A 22,292-nucleotide genomic window follows, 5' to 3' on the forward strand; every position below is an offset into this window, starting at 1 on the left:
CTAACTCTTCAGCACAATCTAAGCAACCGTGACTGAAAGCTTGATGTTACTAAATCATGGCTCCTTCCTTCGGCAATGCAAAATTTCAGTTATATTGGGACAATGAAACTAAGTGCTCTGCATTGTCATAGCAATGTTAAATAACACATATGCAGAGTGTAAGTGATGCTTTAGAGATGAATGTCATAATGTGCACAAAAAGGTAGGGAAGAGAAATGAAAGATCAGCCTGATGTCATGAAAAGAATTTATTTATAGTATAACCTTCACTGCAGCTCTCAAAATGTGAAAAATTGTGAAGTTACAGCAGATGCTCTTTTAAAATCTGAATAATGCTAGTTGATAATTACATTGTTGTAAACAACTTATATTGGTCACCTCCACCATACTGGTGCAGGTTCACCCCTCTTCTATTATGTATGCATTATCAGTTAGGGTGACACATCTTCATAATATTTCCTCCTATCATCAGTGACCTTATTTGAAGCAGTGCTTGATTTAAGATTTGAACCTTTTGTAGTAATTCCTTCTAGTGCCAGCATATACCACAGTTTGAAGAAAATTAATATAACTTTAGTCTACAGTCATAAAATAAATCCTTTTTTTTCTGGCTAAAGAATCAGCCTTGTAATTTTTTTTTTTTAAACAAATGTGGTTAAATCAGATCATGCCAAGACTGAAGAGCATATTTAGATAGCTTTATTTCTGCGCTACCTGGAGGAACTGTCCCAGTGGTATTAAAGGAATTATTATCTTATTTAAAGAGTCAGGGTTGAAGCAGCAAGTGTCAAATAATCTCCAACAGCTATACATCAACTGCTAAACTGATGGTCTCTGCTAGTGAAAGGGATTTAAAATGATAACCAGTGACACTAAATATTATGTGGGATCTGGTGAGATCCTCACTGTAGTAAAATGATATTGTTGCTTCTGGTTGAAAACAATGAATCTGACCAATGAATCAAACCAACCTTTTGTTGGTTTGGATTTTTTATAACCTTTTATCTGTATTTCAGAAGGATAATTGTAGAAAGCATAGAACCAAGTAAACAGTTTAGGTTTTTAAGTGATACAAGTTGTAATTAACAAGTCGGTGTCAGCAGGTCAGAGATGACCTTCTGGTAAAGGCGCTGGACTGGGATACAGAAGAGGCAGACTCAAACTCTTCCTCCCCCGGCCCCCCATGACCTTGAACGTGGCATTCAAACCAGCGGTGCGTTACCTTGTCTTCTGCAAGATAGGGATAACGCTTTTCTTTCTTGAAGAAATGAGTGTTAGGTTATGTCTGTCAGTACCTAAGAAACACTATTGCTATTTTTACATTGATAGCAGGTAGCCAGCTCAGGACTTGGTGCAATAACTCAACTTTAAAAAAAGGCAGCAGGCAGTCACTGAAATGAAATAAACTGAACAGAGGGGAAGGAGCCTGGGACTGCATCGCTCTCCGTTCTTTGGCAGTTAAGCTGATTGCAGTGGTAGGAGTCTAGCAGCGCTGCTTGTTTTTTCTAAAACGCAGGCTCTTGGAACCATGGGAATTTCTGCTTTAAATAAAAGAAAAAAATAATCTAATCTTTGTGGCTTTGCTCATGGTTTATGAATGCTTAGAGTTGGCTATATTGAATTTGGTGTAGCAATGTTCTCCTGAAAACGTGTTAAGCAAATTTTGCTCATCTCTTGTTAACTCTTCTGTGTTGTCACAGGATTGTGGGGGTTTTGTTTTTTTTGTGTTTTTTTTTTAATGTACAGCAGGTTGAAGTTATTTTGGGATTCTAAACTGTGACTTCCTTCTTAAAAACTGTCAAAAAACTGTAGGCAGCCTTTCTTTCTGTGCTGTCAGCTGAGAAGAACTGTTTTTGTGATGGTTTTGATAGGTTTGTGGAAAACAGCCTCTTCCTGTCTTAATAAACTGGCTAATAGCCAGTCTATTAAGCCATCAGTAAGAGGCAGGCTTCTCCACACCACGCTGTGGTGATGGGAGAGCAACGGTCTCATGAGCTTAATCAGTCAAACTGAATTTTTTCCCCAGCAGCAGATGTATGCCAGGAGAATACCAAGAATTGTTTTCCGGCAGGCTGGAAAATGCTGTCCTTACTAGTCCAACTCATAATCCTCATTTGTGTTTCATGGAGATATAAGTCAAATTTTGTAGGGTCTGAATACTCCTGAGTTTTGGAGAAAGCTCAGCTCTGAATCACATAGCTTAAATAGCTCTCTGACAGATGTTCTATGTAAAAAAGCGACAGCGTTAGACTACAGAACTTTTTCCCCACTAACAAGACAACATTTTAGGTGTTTGTGTCTTTATATAGGAATTATTTGTTCTCTTAGACAGCGCCGAATAGAAAGTGACATCGTAAGAAAAGAAATGGCCAGCTCTCTTTGTAGATTTAATGGTGGCTGGGTTTATCAGCCTGGCATTCTCTGCCTGACACTACTTATTTTTTTGAGAGTGTTTTTATAGGAGACGCATCAAACTTACTGAATGTTTCCTTTATTGTAGCTACTGACAAAACAAAAGTACAAGTTGCGGTTTAACTAGGCTGTATCACTCCAGAAGGGTCACAGTATTGCTACTCTAGCTGCTTCCAGATCAAGATCAGAGACATTGGGAGAAACTGTAGTGTTTATAGTCTGCTTTCCTTTGCCAACTTAATATTATTTTTTAAAACTAAACTAGAACAGGAAGGCTTCTACTCTTTTATTTTTTAGGTACCTGTAATAGTGGAATCGCATACTCGGAAGTTTGTCTTTTGCATTCATAACCTTTGTCTGCTCTGAAGAGGCTTATTAAATTTTGAAGCATGTAGATTCAGACTGTTTGATTTAAAACACAGAAATGAAAGTTGGCTGGTAAAAAAAGTGTGCACCATGAAAGGGGGAACGCGTTGTCAGGAAAGTTGCCTTAATTATCTTGTGTCCAGTAAAGCACCAGAACTCTGCCAATACAGGACACCTGACGGCATGTTTTCAGTTGGGCAATTAGATACAGAAATCGCATTTTTGTTAACTAGCGACCTGTGACTGATCTCTTGTGCTGTGTGCTGAAAATTTGCTGCTTCGTTGCTGAAAGCAGGCAAGTGACCACAATGAAGCCTTTCCCAGTGCTCTGGGTGGCTTTAGAGCTCGAAAAGCCTAAACCTTTGGGGTCGCTTTCCTAAGAGACACCAGTAATGACAGTAAATGCTGAGAGCTGGAATGCCATTAGACAAGTAGTCATATATTTTGCACTTCTTATGACTACCTTACTATGGGGATCTCCAGGTGCCTTAATTATGCTTTACCCCATCCTATTAAGGGTTATGAAGTGGTATTATCCCCATTACACAAGTAAGTGAGGCCCAAAGTGGTTAAGAGATTTGACCAGTGGTGCACGGCAAACCCACTGAGCCATGAAAATGACTCTCTAGTTCTTGATCCCATTTCTGTCCTCTAATCCAAAGACCATATTTGAATCTGGGTTGCAAAAATAAATCCATGAACCTGCACAGAGACCTGCAGTTCCCTTTATACTTGTTAGTGTTACTGCTGAATTCGGTACATAGAAGTGGTTAGAAAAACATTTTTCTTAGCTGCAGTAAGGGTGCATTTATCAATGGAATTCATGCAGCTTCTTATTGTGACCGTCTGTTCAAAAAATTTAAAGGTAGAATGGTACATTGAATCTGGATCCAGTAAGTTTTAAAACAAGGGAAAAAAAAACACTTTCCCTGAATAAATACATAAATGTCAATTGAAATTCTTTTTTAATACAACTCCAGTGCAAGCAGTGTTAATAGCCCAGAGTTTGCAGCATACTGTTAGGCATTTAACAAATGATGAAATAAAAGCTAAATATATGGCTCAGCTAGTATTGCCCAAGCTGAACAAAATGTAATCAGTCAACAGAGGGGGGGAAAGTGAATTTGCACACTTAAAACGTCACTGCAAGTCGCTTCCCTGGTCCTGGCCATAGTTTATTTTACTTCAAACATCAGCCTCGTGCAATGGTATTACTTGTGAATTCTCCCAGTAGGGGCCTCATGCCAGCTTCCAGGAAACAGGATCTGCAAATGCACAAACATACATGCTTCTGCTTGCTCTGCCTTTATAGGCTTTGTAGCTCATCTCATCTCTTCATCAAATAGTTGCAACATGTTGTGTGGGATTTTTTTTCATTTTGTACCAGAAAATTGATGTATAGGGATACGAATTTCTTCTGCACGTGGACAGAGGAATGGAGATGAAAACAAAGTGAAGCCCCTTTCCCTTGATAAAAACAGAAGAAAAATGCTTTGTCATTACCTTGGGGAAGAAGTAAAACTCCCTTCTCTCTCTGCACGCGTCAGAATGCCTCTCCTGGTTGCCTGTTTGTTTAATGTATTGTGGATGAGGCTGGTGAGATAATTTCTGTGTGAGCAAGTTCTTCTGCAACAGTGGATTCTGAGAGCTTTAGGAGTGTAGTATCACCTTCCTTTTGGAATAGTGTGGCATCCCTACATCCCTTTTTCTTACTTTTTTTAAAAAGCATTAAAGATTACCCAAAAGCATGTTATTAAAAAAAGAAAAAAAAAAAGAGAGAGTTCTATTAATACGAGCTGTGACCATTTTTTTCAAGCAGTTAGGTGATCTCAGTTTTTTCCATTGTTGCATACTGTGCTGGTAATGTCCCCTGAGCACAACAAATATCAATATGAAGAATGAAAACTATCCAGCTGAGAATCATCTGCATGACTTCACTCATGAGAGGAATTTATCTGTCACAGTTTGGAAGAGCCTTAATGAGTACAATTCTGCCAGCACAGGGCTAGCTGTAAAGAAAAGCTCTTTAAGAGTTGAACCTTCTGTGTTTGTGATTTGTTTACTTAGTTGATTGATTCTGATTAATACTGGAATAATTATAGACACTATTTCTGGATGTAGATTTGAGCATCTCTTAAGGGACTGTTTCAGTGGTTGCTGTTGTTTTGCTAAGCTTTCATAAAAGGTATCATCACATAATAAAAATTGAGCATTTCATAAGCTTTTATAATACCAGAAAGTGAGTTGGCTGAATTTCACCTAATGGTCTTTCATTAAAAGCCTGGAATAGAAAAGCAAAATTATTTCAAGGATTCATATGCACTGATAAGGCCATACAAAGATGGATGATGTCACAGCTTGAGCAGTAAGATTGCCTAATGCCATGGCCATTGGGAAATTGGAAGTCCTTAATTAAGTTGTTTTCTTACTCTGCCCTTGCTTTCCTCATCGATCTGTCTCAGAGGAAGGGGGACTATGAAGGAATCGATCAGTGGGGCTGTGTGACAGAAAGCTGCACGAGTTCCTTGTTAGATTAAGAGTTTGTTCCACAAACTGCACATCTTTGCAAATTGGAGGAGATGGTGCCCCTTTGAATTAGGGAAGGTAACTCATAATGAAGCTGTGTATTCCAAAACCCGGTTCTTTCGGCTGCTCTGAATTTATAGGCACTGGTGAAATATATATCCATTTTACTTTCACAAGTACTTAATTTTTACTATAACATTGGTACACAAGAACATGAAAAAACTGCACAGGCATAGGCGAGCTCTGAGCAATCACCTCTATTAATTAGGCAGAAATACCAGTGTTGTCACACACAGCCCTTGATGTCCTAACCCATCGTGGGGGAGTTCTGAAGTGTGCATGGAGGGCTCACCAACAGAAATATGGAGGAGGTGTATAACACTATGGATAGACAGTTTGGGGTTGTTTGTTTTTTACTGTATGTTCAACTCTTTAACCTACCCCAGACTGTTCTACGAAGTTGTGTGGACTTAGTGTTTTTCATTGACAGTGATTCGAATTCACAGCCTCTTGACTCTTTGTTTAAAATCCTACTTACAAGGTTTTAGCTGAAATTCTGGGTATTAAGAAGATACTTTAAATTCATCTTTCTTGTTGCCCTCCCCACCTCTTCTCTCATGCTAGAATCAACAGCCCAGAGTTGTCTGTTCTTCTGCGAACACTGCTTCTTGTGTTGTTTTTACATCCTAAATTATTTCAGTTCTTGCTGTACTATCTGTCTTGCGCTAGATGTTCCCATGTATTGGCATGTGATATGCTTTAATCTGTATAACTGATTTGTAGGGCAAGAGCTTTGTTTTGTTTACTGGTCATTTGGTCTTGATCAAGAGTTTGAGATAAAATGAAACCAGAAAGGGTTTTTATACTCAGATCTAAGGACAGGAAGTAAAGGAAGCTTAAATGAGAATATAGCTCTGGAAATGTGTGCACAGAACTTATCTTTTGTATTCATAACCTGCAATTGCCCTGAAGGGATTTATTAAAATTCAAAGCATGCTGATTCCAGACTGTTTGATTTCAAACATGAAATTGGGAACTGACTTTGATTTTATTTGTGTGTGTGTGTGTGTGTGTGTGTATATATATATATGTATATTAAAAAAAAAAGGTATCAAAATGCAGATTGTTCTGTGAAGATGCATTCCCCTACTTCATCTAGTAAAATAACAGACTGACTGATACGTGAATCTTAAATTTGGAGAACAAACAAGAACCAACCAATATTTTAATTTTGATTTTCTTCATGGTTTTAGAGCATGTGAAAAATATGCAGACTATTTTCAACAGGTGTAACTGATTATGACCAGTGTAGCTCTCCTGCTCCTGATAGTCACAAATGTGCCATGAATTGAGGGACATAAAACACTAGGCCATTTCAGGTAAAAACAGGCTTATGAGATGTGGGGATAGAAATCCAGACTTCCAGAATTCAGTATTCCCAGCTGTAGATCTAAGAGCCAGACTAGCTTCAAACCTTGAACATAGCCTTTTGCTGTGACTTTTCTGTATTAATTTCTTCCACATATGCTCAGATATGTCACAGCAAGAGATTTCATCTGAATGTTTCTAGTATCAAATGATATTTAAAAAAACCCCTATGTTTAGAAGACCATATATTGACCAAATCAGAGAATATAGACTAACCTAGGTGATGCGCATCCTCTCTCTTGCTGATGCTGCTGTGGAGGTTACCATGCTTGCTTAATAAATCCTGAGAGCATACTAAACATGTTCTAAAAATCACAGTTCCTGTCTGAGAGAAGATGTGGTTAAAGAGACTTGACAGTTAATTTTATTCATTTATATTTGGGTCTTAATGCATTTGAGTTTCACTCTTTGGTTTCCATTTGAAACGTAGTGTATTTGAGAATCATATTACCGGAAAATTCTGAAAGCTTTAATAGAATTATGCATTTCAAGAGGTGCTACTAAAAGTAAAGAAGACAAAACAGTTTTCTTCCATAAATTTATGAAGGTTTAGATAGGGAAGTTCTATGCTTTTCTGTTTATGATATATATTTTCCTTAGTGGGTTGGCCAGAACATGAGAAACTATGGTATTAAACCTATTCTCAGTGCAGGGAAAAAGTTTGTACCGTATCACTTGGGGCAGAGGAATGTAGAACTCGGCTAGAGTGAGCAAACTTCCGTTATGTTCAGGTTAATGGTATTCCAACAGTTCATGCTATAAGTGGTTTTAACTGATTTATCTAAAATTCAACTGATTTAAAGTCCTGACTCTGAATAAGAAACTGTAAAATGGACTACAGTTTTTACCTTTGTTCAGAAAACTGGAGAGCAAAAATTTAGGTGGCCTGGGTTGTGTGCTTGCATTTCTGCCAATAGATATATTATTTCTCCTCTTAAATACAACTATTGCTAAAAAGATTTGGAGGGCAACCACTTCTTTTGGTCCTAATCTAGCACCTGGTTTTATTCACTGCTCTTTTAAATTAAACTTGTGAAGAATCTTTTCGAGATGGGGTTATACAGCCCTCTTTTATGATAATTGCAAAATACTAGTGAAAAGTACTTTGTGCCAGAGGGATCTGCTCTTTGCAATCGGCCATACAAATCAAACAAGTTGTTATTAAAAACAGATTCCTGACTGATAATATCCGCCATCTGGGAGCAGAGATTGCAGATACAAAATTGGATTCACCAGGGGAGGTGTCTGTGGTGCTTGATGTTGAAATAGCCTTTGACAGAATAGGAAGAAGAGCTGTTTACTGCAGATAGAATTCCGTGAATCTCTTATATGAATCCATTAAAACTGTCTATCATATCCTGGGGACAGTGGTGATAACCCAGTATTTTCCAATATCATTTCAAATCACAAATGAGGGAGGGAGGTTAGATAAACATGTACTTCTCTTTCTTATCATCACATTTCTTTGTTTATTATTATCAAGTCCTGGCAGAATAGGTTAGAACAACCACCAGATTAATGACACTTAAATGGATTTCTCTTTGTATACAGAATCTGATTTTGTTTTTTCTTTTGAGTGCTGAGCGCTTAGAGCTATCAGCAGATGCTGAGCAAATCTGTATGACTTATCTTCATTTTCTAAGGCCACAGAAAGATTTTATTAAAAAAAAAAAGAGAGAGAGAGAGAGGATAAGAACTGAGGACTTTTGCATTCCTGTGCTCACACTGCTAGCCCCAAACCATTAGCTTTTTTCACTGTGACCTATGTTGAACTGCCCTTATGTGCCCTTGGTTTGTATATGAATGATAAACTTCATGGCTAGAAAAACTGAATTCTTCGGTTTGTGTTTCTTCAGTTGTATTTTAGAAACTTGTACAGTTTTGATGAAGTCAAACCTTTCCAGAAACAAAAGCTTAACAGTTTCCTGCAGGAAGGACTGAAGTGGAGCCACCAATCAGAAGTATGTATCCTGAATCAAAATGCTCAGCAGGTAGAATTTCATTTTGTGAAAGTATTCAGCAGGTTTTACACAAGTGTGCGCACACACCCTGGATAATACATTTTTTGGACTTAGTATAGAAGTCATGCATGTCATCACTTCCCTAGTCTACATCATCATCTTGTTAAAACAGTAGTAGTCTGCTCAAAGGCAAAGGGCACAACAGTACTCCAAATTCTACCATAAAGTTTCACGGCCTCATTCCAGCCTTGCCCAACTCCTCTTAAAGAGCAAGAGGATGAACAGTTGAAGACCTGTCTAATTATTACTGTTCAGTCTCAGTATTTGGCACATAGGACATAAACTATGGTGCAGGCAGACAAAGACAAAATGAAGCAATGAATTTCTCAAAACTTATGCTGTGGCAGCATTAGCACCCCAAATAATTTTGCCAAATCCTGCTGCAAATAGCTATTCAGGATGGTAATACTATAACCTACATATATGACAATGATAGAAAAAATATCCTACAGCAGATGTTAACATTTCTACTGGAAAGTGCTCAGATATAATGGTGATGAATGCTTTGTTAAAAACAAAACTTTGTAAAATAACTTCTGGTAGAATGGTCTCGTAAGTGGACTGTTTTCTTTGGTAGCAAGAGAGTCAAAGTAAAAAGTTTGGGGAGCCTGTATGAAATTTTGTCTGGCAGATCGTACTGAAAATGGCAGCACTCATGTTGGATGTTCTGTGAAGAACTGTGTGACACATACATCTGTGTGCTGGGTTTTGCAATGCTTTTGGCGGGTCCACCCCCTCAGCTGGCAAAATGTGCTGGGGTCGGAAGTTACCAGCTGAAGGAATCCCATTAAATGATGAGGGGGAGAAAGCAGTGCTCCTCTGAAGTGTTGGGTTTTATGCTTCCCCACCTTCCTTTATTTTGGAATGTACATGAGTTCTTTCCTCAGTGTTTATCCCTACACTGACTTAACTGCATAAGCAATTCATGAATGGTTTCAGTATTTTCTTTACAATTACAGAAATCCTACTTTGCTTAAAAAAAAAAATTACAGTGATGTTTCACATAGTATAGAGCTAGCAAGGTCTAACCAGTGAACACTCAACTCCAAACACCTCTTACCAATAATTCGCTAAATCTGGTCATTATAGACAAAATTCCTTAGAAATTACTTTTTTGATGGATGACCTACTTTGCACTACTACCGTATTGCTGCCTGGAGCTACTGTAGGAACTGCAGAAGACTCAGTAGACCGTTTTAGACTGTTACTGTACCTCACAAATTCTCATTTGCTTTCTGCTTTACTGTTGATACCAACCAGCAGGTAGAGACAGAGAATGAACTACCCATTTTCTGCTAGAAGTCTCTAAAATGTGACAATGAAATATTTAGGATGCAGTATTGCTAATTCCATTTGAAATCAGCCTGGATTGAAATATCCCCCAAATCATAAATGTCTTATAAAGATCACAAAACATAAATCTTATCATTTTAGTATATATATTTTTTATTTGTATCATTATTGTTTTGTAACATCTTAAAATTTTCAGCTGCCTCTGTGGACATCTAGCCACACAGGTTACTATCCAAAATAATCCAAGCCTTTTGCTTGTCAAGGCAGATTTTTGCTTAATGCGTGCTAATTCCTTTCTTTCCAATAGAGACTTGATCAGATCAATATATTGGCAGATATGTGGCAACAATTTATCAAAATGGAACTTACAGAATCCACTGTGGGGGCAACCCGAAATTCTGCTTTGGTACTTGCCTTATTCCACTTGGTCTCTGCGGACTGGCTCACCTGCTGGAAAGCCTGAGGGTGAGTGTTAACAGCTCCTTGAATTAAAGTTCCCACAGAAAGAAAGCTCAAAACTTCTTAGCTAATGCATATACCTGCTTCGACCTCCTCTTTACCGTTCCTTCTCCCTCTTTCTCCAGATCTACCAAATTAAAAAAATTGGAAATATAACAACAAAAAAGCACCTAGCGTTACATCTGTTTTTTTCTGGATGATAACTGAACTCTGTAAGTAAGAAAACTGGGGTCTGGAGTCTACCGTGAAGTTTATGGTACTTATCCTGCTGTAAAGGGGGAAGACTGCTTTGGCCAATAGTCCTTGCACTCCAATGGATTCTGTATGCACAGATAATGTTACATTTTCCCCATTTACATGGAAATATCTAGCATAAAAGTGTCTTTCTGATTATTTTGAAGTGAACAACTTGGGAAGGAGAGAAAATCTTGAGCAGGCCTTTCACTGGGTGAATGGTTTTAAGAGTTGAAATATATCTGCTAACAAGTTACTCTTCTCCTACATCATCTGCATAAATACCTCTGCCTAGATTATGTTAATGTTTTGGATCGTTCCCAAAGAAGCAAAATTTAGTGAATGTGTCATAAAGCAGTAGAAAAACATGAATGCTTTGCGACAGAACCAAAACACCTCTTTATTCAGAATATGAGGATTGTGAATGAATTATTAGGAATCCAAACTTGTCTGGGACTGGGAGAAGGTGAAAAGGAAGAAAAGATACTGTTTAAAGATAATTCAGCTTCCTTAAGACTTCAAAAGTCATATATAGCATATATAGGAGAGATGTTACTCAGAAGTATCAAAGTATCACTATAGGTCAGTGAGAAGTAGGAATCTATAATCATTATTTCATCTACAGATTGGATGATACCTGTCACATCACATATGCTAGAGTACCCTCTTACAATTCAGGCATATTCAGGAATGAAGTTTTCTTTATAAAGAGGTTTAGATAGTTTCACTAGTTATATTGCCATTTCCAGTGAGGGCTTTTTCTTGTGATTTTATTCCTTTCTCTCATATTCATAGTAGTAGTAGTCTTAAAGGAAAGGAAATAGGACCCACTGTCTGAGGATCCAGGCACTAGGGATTTGAAATACCTGGATTTGACTTTTGCTGTGCTACATGTTTCTTGGATGTCCTTAGGCAAGTCACCAAGGTCAGGTTACAGAGGAAGTGGATGCTACACTCTAATACCCAATGCTGAGGCATCCCGCCCCTTCTGCGCAGAGTCTGTCTCCCGGACTTAGGTCTTCTGGCCATCTTGTACAATGCATGGGGAGTGTTAACTCCTTTAGGATGAGATTCCAGCCTCTACTGCTTCGTTTTTCATAATAGCAAATAAAATCTATGGCTGCAGCCATAGATGGTGTGGAAAAGAAAGGGGAGGGAGCAATGCCCTTGATGATTGCAGTGAAAGTGAGGTTTAACATCAAAACTAGACACACTTTTTATTAAAAGCATAATAATTCAAGAAGGATGTTTTTGTTTAATTGCAGAATTAGTAGCATATCTGCAGTGTACCAAATTCCCTATTCCATGTAAGTTTGATGAGAAATCACTGTTTAGTTCTTCACCCCATTAAAAAGTGGCCTTTGCTGAGCTCATGACATAATGATGATTTGAAGCTATGTGGGGAAAACAAATCAATCACAGTTTACTATTCATGAGTTGCAACTTGCTAAGTCCCAAACTATCATATAATGTTCTAGAGCAAAATGTGTTGCGATAATAATTCATGTTTTATTGCTTCTTCATGCTAGTAAGGTGCCCACATCTCCCTTCAACATATAAACCTTTGATCTTGTGAAAATGGAGTTCATTTGCTTTTCCTCCCACTGCAGAAGCAATCCAGCAAATACTCCCTGCTCAAATTCTGATTAACTGTCAGCTCAACTGTGCACAGTAACTCTGAGAGGGAGGTAGATTTAAGAGAAAATGTTAGGGCTGGGTTGCCTCCAGTCTGGATCCAGTAGTCTTGCACGGTCAAGGCAGTTTTAGATGCCAATTACAGCTGACTCTCTAGAATTCATATGCAAAAAGATCTTGCTGCAAAATGCAAATTTTTTTTTACTAGTTGTGGTATAGCAGGCCAAGCAACTTCTTACTTCCTTGCTTAGCAGCATTTAACCTCTTCTTCCATACTCCCAAGTTCTCTTCTGAATTATAATACACATTAGTATATGTCACAGTCCTTAACTTTTGGCTTTTAAAGAATTCTGGTGCCTAGACTATCTAGCTAGAATAGCCTAGCACACACATGACATAACGTTACATGACACAACATTAAGAGGAAACAACTGAGGGGGAGGTGAGATATCTCTGACCTTTCCCTCCCTCAATCAGGTCTTAGCTAAAATGTTCATAGGAATGTTTTTTAAATGTCCGGTTATTCTGCACACAGGAACAGCCTTTAGCTCAAAATGAATGTGACGTAGGGGCTGTGCATTCTTTGTATCTTTACCATTTCAAAATTATTACATAACTGTGAAGTTAAAAGCAGTTTCATCTTTCATTTCTTGCCTAATGCTAACCAAGAGCATAAACCTTCTTTTAAAAAAAAATGTTAAAAAATTAAAGACTGGTTTTAGAAAATGTTAAAAATTAAAAGGATATTCAACACATGTACATATTAAAAAAAATCAACTGTTAAGATTAGCACTCTATGTAAATTCACTTGAGAAGGCCACTGTTAAAGAGGCTGGAATTTCTATGCCTTTATATTCAGCTGTAACTTTGAAGTGGTGACAAGCACCTCCACAGCCTGATTCACTAACAAGAACAATATTCAAACAGAAAATAAATTGTTGATAACTAAGTAAAACTATATCCTGTCTTCTGTTCAGACCAAGTAAGTGGGACTGAAGGATTTGCAAGGGAAAACAGGCTTGTAACTGAAATAGAGTAATTCATTATTTCATTAAACCTATAGGAACTTAATATCTTTGAGACTGCTGCTCTTTGCTTACTTCATTAAGGTTGGCTAACAGGTTAAGTTATTATTACAAGCACTGATGAACACACAGGTACAATAATTGCTTAAGCCTCATTTCCTTAGTAAATTAGGCCAAAAATAGAATGGAGAAACCTCCTACTGGTAGTCTTGCAGAGCAGTAGTTTTAATTTTCCACAACAAGGCCCATTAGAAACAAATTGCATGCATCAGTGGCTGTCCTTCCCTCAGCACATGATGGCAAAATGTACCTGTTTTTAACTCTATTATCTCTGTACTTTCTAGCTGCAATAAATATACTGAATTTATGAGCAACAGAGGATATAATATTCTGAGCCTGAACCATTCTGCTGCCTCTCTCCTTTCTCAACAAAAGCAACATAGTGGAAGATGCTTTAAAATTTCCAGCAGGTGTTCAGACCTTCACCATACCGGCCCTTTGGTGGGAAGGTCTCACATATTAATATGATAAATATCTAGAGGGAAAAGTATTTAGCATCTGTATGCGGTTAATTGTTCTCACAGATCAACATGTGCAATGTGCATTTCCCCACCCTCATCTCTGTTATCACTTAAAAATTTTAATAGTCAAGAACTATGCTTGTCAGAAAAACATTCACATGAAAAAAGAAAATTTAAAGAACTAGAGGTGTGTGGTTTTTGGAGCATTTCTCATTTAAGGTTAAAATTATCTCGTCATTACCACATCTTTGCTTTCTTTCAGAACTACTTGTCAAGGCCATGAAGCTCCACTTAAAATGAAGTTGTTTACAATTCTGGACTGTAATATGTGGCTAGGACTGAAGTAAGTGAAGTTACCAGTATGCTTCTACATAGACTAAGCTATTGTTGCGTTGGAAAGGTAATTTGATGGTATTTTAATTAGCATTATTATAAATTATAAATTCTGGAAATTATTGCTGAAGTAGAAACAATACTGTGTTTTAAAGGAAGTTTGAGTTTGGAAACCTCTGGTTTAAGCCTTCTATTTTCTGTGGCTGGCTCATCTGGAATATCTCTTTTCCAAATCTTCTGAGAGGTATGGAGTTGAAGTGGGGGGGCTTCAGTCAGGATTTTGCTTCTGATCTGGCTGCGATAAATAAATTGAAAAATTTGTGGAAACCTTTCTGAATTTTCTAGTAATCCCTGCTACACAATGAGTTGGAAACACCATGAAAATATTTGAGTATCCTGCTTCCGGTTTGTTTGCAGCTGAAGTGGTGCAGATGTGGGTACAGACGGTGAAAGGGATGGAAATTTCTTCAGTAACAGCAGCGTCCCGTTGCAGCGCGTGTGGTTTCGTGTGCGTCCCTGCTAGTTTGTGTTGTTCGTGTCTCCTATTGCAAGACAGTAACTAGTTAAATTGATACAATAACTTAAGACCTTTGATCTGAAGAATGATTTCCTTACAAGAAGAGGACCGGTAATAAAGCCTTACATACACATTCTCAGATTGTGCTACAGGTATAATTTAGTTGTCTTTAGACTCTTCATGTTCCGCCCTTGTCTGTGACCAACAGTATAAGCATTTTTTTTTGTAAAAATTCAAATTATTTTGAAGTCCTGCATCAACTCTTTATCAATACTAATGTCTGGAGACTGTGGTAACTTTTCCTTTTAGATGTTTTCTCCCTCTGGTTCTCTGCATACTCCTATTTGTCTTACTAACTGAGAAAAACATGTTACACCAAAGCAAAATGAGGCAAGAAAAACATGGCATAAAACATAACATTTGAAGACGTCTTATAGATACAATAAAATAATTATTTAAAAATAACTGAGGTGCAACAGGTGTAAGATATTTTAAAGCATGCTAAAGACATGGTTTTTGGAAACAATTAGATTTGTATTTGTAAGAAAATTGCCAGAAAAGTGCAAGTTAGTTTTCTGTCACGTGGTAATACAATAGCAATATTTTTTAATCCGACTTGCATGAAAGTGCGTTCCAGATCCTTCATTGCAAAACCCCACGTCGTTTTCTGAGCCTCACCCCCCCTCACCCCAGGCTACAGTGTTTGCCCGACGCGTTACTTTATCTACCCAGGGAAGCTCTTATGCCCCTCGCGGCGGTTTTGGTTGCTCCGGGGACGCCCAGCCGCAGGGCGCCTAGCGGTGCTGCCCTCGCCAGCGGGCGCGCGCTCGCGCTCCCCTCTGTGGCGTTATCCCTAAAACTGGCCCCTCGCATGCAGACCCAGCCATCGTGTCTGCACCTTTGGTAGCACCAAATGTGAACAAGGAAGGAGGAAGATCGTCTCTGCTTTCCTCTGCAGGTCGTACGGCGTATTACACGCCATTTCAAATGTAAAATTTCGGAACAGCTCGGGGACTAATATGCTGCTGGGCTTGTCCGTAGCAGAAAGGCAAGTCTTGCATCTGCTTGTTTTTAAGGGTTCATTACTGTGCTGTCATCATCTTTGTTTTTATAGGAATATTAGAAAACTGTGTGATTTTGATCTGGTCACGTAACCTCTCCCTGTACCGGAAAGAACTGTGTTTGCTCACTTGTGTTTACCCACCAACTACTTACAACCACGTTGTAATTACCCTAGACTAACATTGCTAAATAATCTAATTTTCACAAAGCGTTTCCATAACCCCCTGCGCTCTGACATGTTGGTGCAGCCGTCCCACGCCGGCCGGACCAGCTGGGGCAGGGAGGGCGGAAGCCAGAGGGGACCTGCGCTGTCCTGCGTGTTGAGGGGCAGCAGCTGGGCGATTTCCTCCGGCGGGTTAAGGTAGGACGCTTTTTTAATTTTTTTCTGGAGCTCAAGTTTTTTTTCTGGTAGTTTGTACCCATCTCCTTTGGCGTGCCCGCATAGTTCACCTCCATTCAGTTATTTCTTATGTGCTCTTAAGTGCTCCTTGTACGAGGGCATTAGGCTTAACTTCTTCGCTGCCATAGAGGCAACCGCAGGCAGCGCCTGATGCCTTTTCCTGCGTCCCCGAACCCGCTTGGGGAAGGGCTTGTTCCCCCTAGATAGGACAAAGTCCCCAAAACGCCGTGTCCCTTGGGCGGAGGCTTTGGAAGAAGGGAAGCCCCCAGAATCGTGGCTCTGCTCTTATACCATAAAAACGTTTCCAAGGACAGAGGTTTCCCCTGGAGGCTGCACGCGCAGGGCCCAGGCCTGCCTGTGGCCACGTTATCAATTTGGTATATATATGTTTTTTTCTTTTTTTCTTCTTTTTTGGTCCCTTTTTTATATCAAAAGTGGCTGGGGAAGCTACCAGCGCCGCTGTTGCCTAGCAACCCGTGGAAGCCCAGGTGAAGCCCGTTAATTAGTGCGGGGAGGGGGCGGCCCGCGCGCCGTTGCCTAGCGACCGGCCGCCGCGTGGGCCGAGCCGTCCCGCGCCGGCCGTTGGCGCTTCCCTCCCTCCCGCCCTCCCGCCCGCAGCGGCCGCGCGGCGCGGGCGAGGCCCCCGCGAGGAGCCTGGCCGTGAGGCGGTGCGAGCTGTGAGTGTAAGACTTCTGCGCATCTTCTTCTCTGCTCTCCTGTAGAAGGCACTCGTTACTGCCTTCCTCTAAAGCGAACAATGGGTCGCTTTGCAGTTTTGCTTGGTTTTGTGCAAAAAATTCTCAGTGAAGGGCAGCTCTTCTTGCCGGGCACCTGTTGGTGCGCTGAGGTTTGGTTTCACAGGTTGCTTTGCACCAGCCTCTGCAGCTGGGCTCACCGAAAACAGCTTCCTAAGGAAAAGCATATTACTTTACAGAAGGATTTTATTTATTTTTAACTTCTGAGTTGCTGTTGAATTTCATCCCTCTATCTCTCTAGAATATGTATTATTGAGAGCTATATGTAAACCTGTCAAGCAGCTGGGTCCTGCCGTCTAATGAGCCCTCTCTGGCGGTACGTCAGGCTTTTCAGACTGGCTGGGCTGGTGTATGTACTGAAGTAGAAGAAAAAAGTTTAATGCAATCCAAGAAAATAAGGAAAATTGCCATGACAAGGATCATCACTGTCTTGTTAAGACTTGTAGAATTTGACCTTTCCACGCTCAGAATTTCCTTTGCTGCTTTGTCTCCCAAGCTTTTCTTTTACTTTTTCAGGTCTCCTTACCCTGCTCCACTGTACTGATGTTAGCTCCCTAATCTTGTGTACATCAGTAGAGTGTGTAATTAATAGTAACATCCTTCTTGTCGGGAACTATCCCTCCTCAGCGTGCTCTCATTTTCAGCTGCTTTAGAGCAGGATTTTTCTACATCATAAAAAACTTACTTGTGCGGAAATACAGTCTTTGCTCTGGGCAAAGATTTAAAAAAAGGAAAAAGAAAAAAGAGTTGGCTGATACGAGCCTCTCGGCATGTCCCAGTTCAGCCAGAACCAGCTGTGACAGATCACCAGGGAACCAATGCTAGAAACAGGAGCTCACCGTGGGGAGCGCTCTGCTGCCGGCTGGATGGTATAGCGATAACTTGAGTGACCTCCTTGTTTTCCTTAAACAAGAACTTCCTGGGAGATGAGTAGACAGAATCTAAGCTTTCCAAAAATTTTTCTTTTTCCTGTTTAACAGCTGTTCCTCGGCTGTTAACTGTGGAGTTTAGGGAGGTTTTCAGTGCAGGATGGGTTTAGAAGCAATAGGGCAGACTCAAACTCTAGGAAATTCTTTTTATTTGGTGAATATGAGATGCAACAGTACTGCAAATTCTTCCAGTGTTATGTATCACCACCCACTATGATGTGCTGCATGTAATTTGGAGAGAAATGGTGTTCCCATTCTGTGATACTTATGATACTTTTAGGTGTGCTGACCCTACTGCTTTCCTTGCGTGGGATGTGGGAAATCCATGTTGCGGACTTAATGCTGTGTGATCCAGGCTGTGAACGCAGCCCTGAAACTTCATTCCCCAGAAATGCCTTGAATATCAGACTACAAACAACACGTGATTGGGTCTTTCTCATTAACTCCTCTCTTGGGCTATTGCATTAATTTCATAGAACCATAAGCCTGCCTGTACAGTACAGTATTAACTTGATTATGTGTTTTGATGTTGCAGTATACTGTTATATCAATTATTCAGATATTCCTTCAAAAGACAACATCTATTCTTATCTGTTATTCAATACAAATCACTCAAGTATGTGAATTTTAATTGGATGAGAATATTCCACGATTGCTTTACCTGAAGATGCATCATATGTCATGGGTAGCCAGTAACTCATTTCCTGTTGTGCATGCTGATGAAATACCTAAATAATAAATTGCCATCTGAGGGACTGATTTAAAAGTATCAAGCAGGCAAGAGACAACTTACATTTCCCACTTGACTTTTAAGGAGAACTGGTGGTAAATGAGTAAGTTAAGGGGATCTCAGGATATATTGTACTGGTGAAATGCAATCACCCGGAGGATTATACATCAAGCAGAAGGAAGGCTGTATGCTCATTATATGAGAAATGTATTGCAATACAAAGCACAAATTTAGGCTATAATGTGGTTTGCACTCTTAATTATGTTGGGCTCATCTTGGGGCCAACAGGATTCTTGCTGTTGATTTCAGTGAGAGCGGAACTTGACCCATGAATTGCAAAGTGATGCTTATGTTTATTTTTCAGCTTTAGAGGGATGAAATTTTCAAAGAGACTTAACTAAGGTGACAGCAGATCTATTCATGACAAAGGTCTATTTTTGTGGAGTTCATTAGCGCAGCTGGAAGACAATAATAATGCTATTGAGTGAGAACACTTGAAAAATGCTTGGAAAAATTGTCTTGTTAACAGGAACCAATGATCTGATAACTTGAAATTAGACCAGTGGGACTTATTACATTTTAGAGATATTTGAAGCTAGAGAGGGAAGTATCAAGATTTTAACCACAGAAGAATGCTTTTTTAAATTCCAAGTTAGACTGAGAAGATATGATTGTATGTGTCCTTTAATATGTCTTACCTTGCAAAAATTATCCCAAGTTCTGGAAGACCTTTCACTATGCTGTTAGGAAGACGAGTTCTTCACATCAGAGATTTTGCAGCCAAGCATAATAGAGCTCTGACAGTGGGAGATGTTTATGAGAGAATATTGCAGGAACCTGCCAATTTTTTGTCCTTTTAATTGCTGAAAGGAGGGCTTTGCGAAGTTCGTACCTTCATAAATGCTGTGCTGTACTATGTCAAGGAAAGATCTGCTGTTTGCTAGCGGAACGTTCTGAAAGTTCATGCTGTAACAAATCCACAAGTACACAGGATTTGATAGTAGTCACTAATAGTGTGCGTCAGGGCAATTTAGAGCTTTACAGATGTGCAGAAATATAGCAGAACCCATGGTTCGAGACTTCTGAAAGTAGGCACTGAGGAAATGCACTGTTTTTGTACAAACATAGTACAGAAGCATTCCATAAATGAATGAATGTGGCATAGGAGAATTGAAAAAAATGTCAGTAATCAAAAAAGCATAATCATACCGTTTATAGGGTTAGTAATATATCCTGATTATGCTTTGGCACTGGCTTTGTGAGCAAAATATACAATTCTCTTAATAAGTACACAAAATGCTTGATATTAAATGAGAATTTCAAAGACAAGGAACCTGGATTATCTGTAAAGTTATAGAAGTAGGTTATGTTGGTATGATGTGCTTGAACAATGAAAATGTGATGATATGTGCTTACTGCTAATATTATTGACTTAATGAGACTTGGTCTTAAATAGATAAGATCTTAACATAATTTAAATTGTAGCTTTTCTTTTGATTGAAATTATTATTGGGGGAGAGAAGTCATAAACTGTGATACTTTAGGAATAATAAAAGGTAGACAGTAATTACAAGAAGTAAGGTTGTGTGAATGTTTCGCATCAAACACTGAATAGCTTGGTGCTCATAAGAACTGTAAAGGGAATTTTGACTATCTTACGAAAGCCCATGGTTTACCTTCCTCTCCATACTGATGGGAAAACACACACACTGAGCTCAGTAGTATGATGTATGCCCTTCTTAATTGCAGAATTATGCTAAGATACCACAATGTTCATTCTGCCAAGGCCCCAGTATTTTTGGACTTGTGGGAAGGAATTGCCATTGGAAAGGCGATAGGAATGTGATTTCTTCTCATGCAGCCACCTCTTTCCCCAATATTTTAGGAACTACGCTATATTTTTCCTGAGCCTGGTCAGGTAAAGCTGTAGCTTGGCTCCAAGAACAACCCCAGACTTCTACTTAATAACATCTGCAGCAAACCTATAATTCAATTTATATAGCTGAGAATGATGTTAAGCAAAATAAAAAACACATATTAAAATAATAATAGAATTTATGCAAATCCCTTTTCCCACATGCCCAATGCCGGGCACTGTCAAAACTCTTTTTTCCTAGTACAAGCTCTGTGCCAGTTTTGTTTTTCATTTTGGCATATTAAACATAAGTGGGAATTAAAAATAATTTCAAAATTGATTTGATGCTGAAGTTTTCTTTAAATCAAAAAATAAAATTATGGTATGAATATGGGAATTCTAAAGCAGTGATAGCCTGAACCCCCACCTGAAATTTCAAACAAGATAAAATCTTGACTTGTGTGCTTTGGTCTCATTCTCATTTAAATTTTCTTTTAGTAAATAGAGGAAGGACATTGTTTTGTTTTCACAGGTAAACTTAAGTTCTCTCTGCCTCTCTTGTTTATTCATTTTTCTATTTCTTGGAAGGGCATAAGGAAATCTTAAGGCTGAGGAAAGGCCACCTGACCTCTCAAACTTTGCATCTCTCCCCTTCTTATGCACATTTTAATATCATTTTTGTCTCCTTTTTTGGAAAAATGCATTGTTTGAAGTTGCTTCCTTGAATATTTTAGTAAGAGCGATTTCCAAATGATCTCTCCACACTGAAGGAAAAATCCAGATAGAGAGCTCAGTTGTATGACTCGAGCCTTTTTAAGTGCAAGGTTATGCTAAAATGCCATAATGTTCATTCTCTCAAGCCCCCAGTATTTTTGGATGGGTGGGAAGGAATTGATGGTGGAAAGGATCTTTTGACCCTTTGTGTAAAAGAGGATGCATGAAAGTACTTTATTTCCTATTTTATTACTTTTTCTACTGTATTCCTTTAATTCTGTTTTTCACAAGATATGCTGTGTGCTTAGCAGTGGTGTCTTGCACGGAAGCAATTTTTCACATTTGATTTGAGAGCTGTGGTCTCCTTAATCGTGGGTAAGGTCAAACTTTTCCTCTTTTGTAGCATGATCTCTAAAGATAAAACATTCCTATTGTTTGCTTTAGAGATTGTGCTTTTTCCTGTTCTCATACTAAATTAATTAAATTTTTAATTCTGTGACCAATATGGTGTGGGCTGAGCTTGCTTTGGGTAGCATTTTACAGCTGCTCTGCACTAAATTAGCTTATGTGCAAAGCAGTGAGCAACAACACTATAAACTGTTTACCTCTTCCTTCAGATTTTAAGAACTGAGACTCTGATATAGTTATATTTTCCTCTAAAAAGGCATATTTACCCACTTCAATTTTTTTCCCCTTCAGATGTCTTCACTGTTAACTTGAAAGCATCCTTGTGATTCTTTTTGTGTTCTGTTTTCTAAATATCATCCAGGAAAAGACTCCCTCTTGGTAATGATTTATTTCATATTTTTATTGTGATTGGTGTCACCTTCCTGTAACTATGTTTTTCAAAACATAAACTGCATATTTGGCATTTAACCTCAGTTTTATAAATAGAGCAGTTTTATTGTGATGGAGAACGTGTTGCTTTTGTATCTTGATTTGGGCAGCTTGCTCTCAGATCTGCCCAGTAGAGATGTATTGACTTTGTCTTGTCTTTATTTCTGTCTCACACACCAACAGTAAGTACTGCTGCCAAAAGAGAAATTCATTTTTTCATTTGCCATGCTTTATTGCAAAT

The sequence above is a fragment of the Apteryx mantelli genome, chromosome 19, assembly GCF_036417845.1.
Source record: "Apteryx mantelli isolate bAptMan1 chromosome 19, bAptMan1.hap1, whole genome shotgun sequence".
NCBI lineage: Eukaryota > Metazoa > Chordata > Aves > Apterygiformes > Apterygidae > Apteryx > Apteryx mantelli.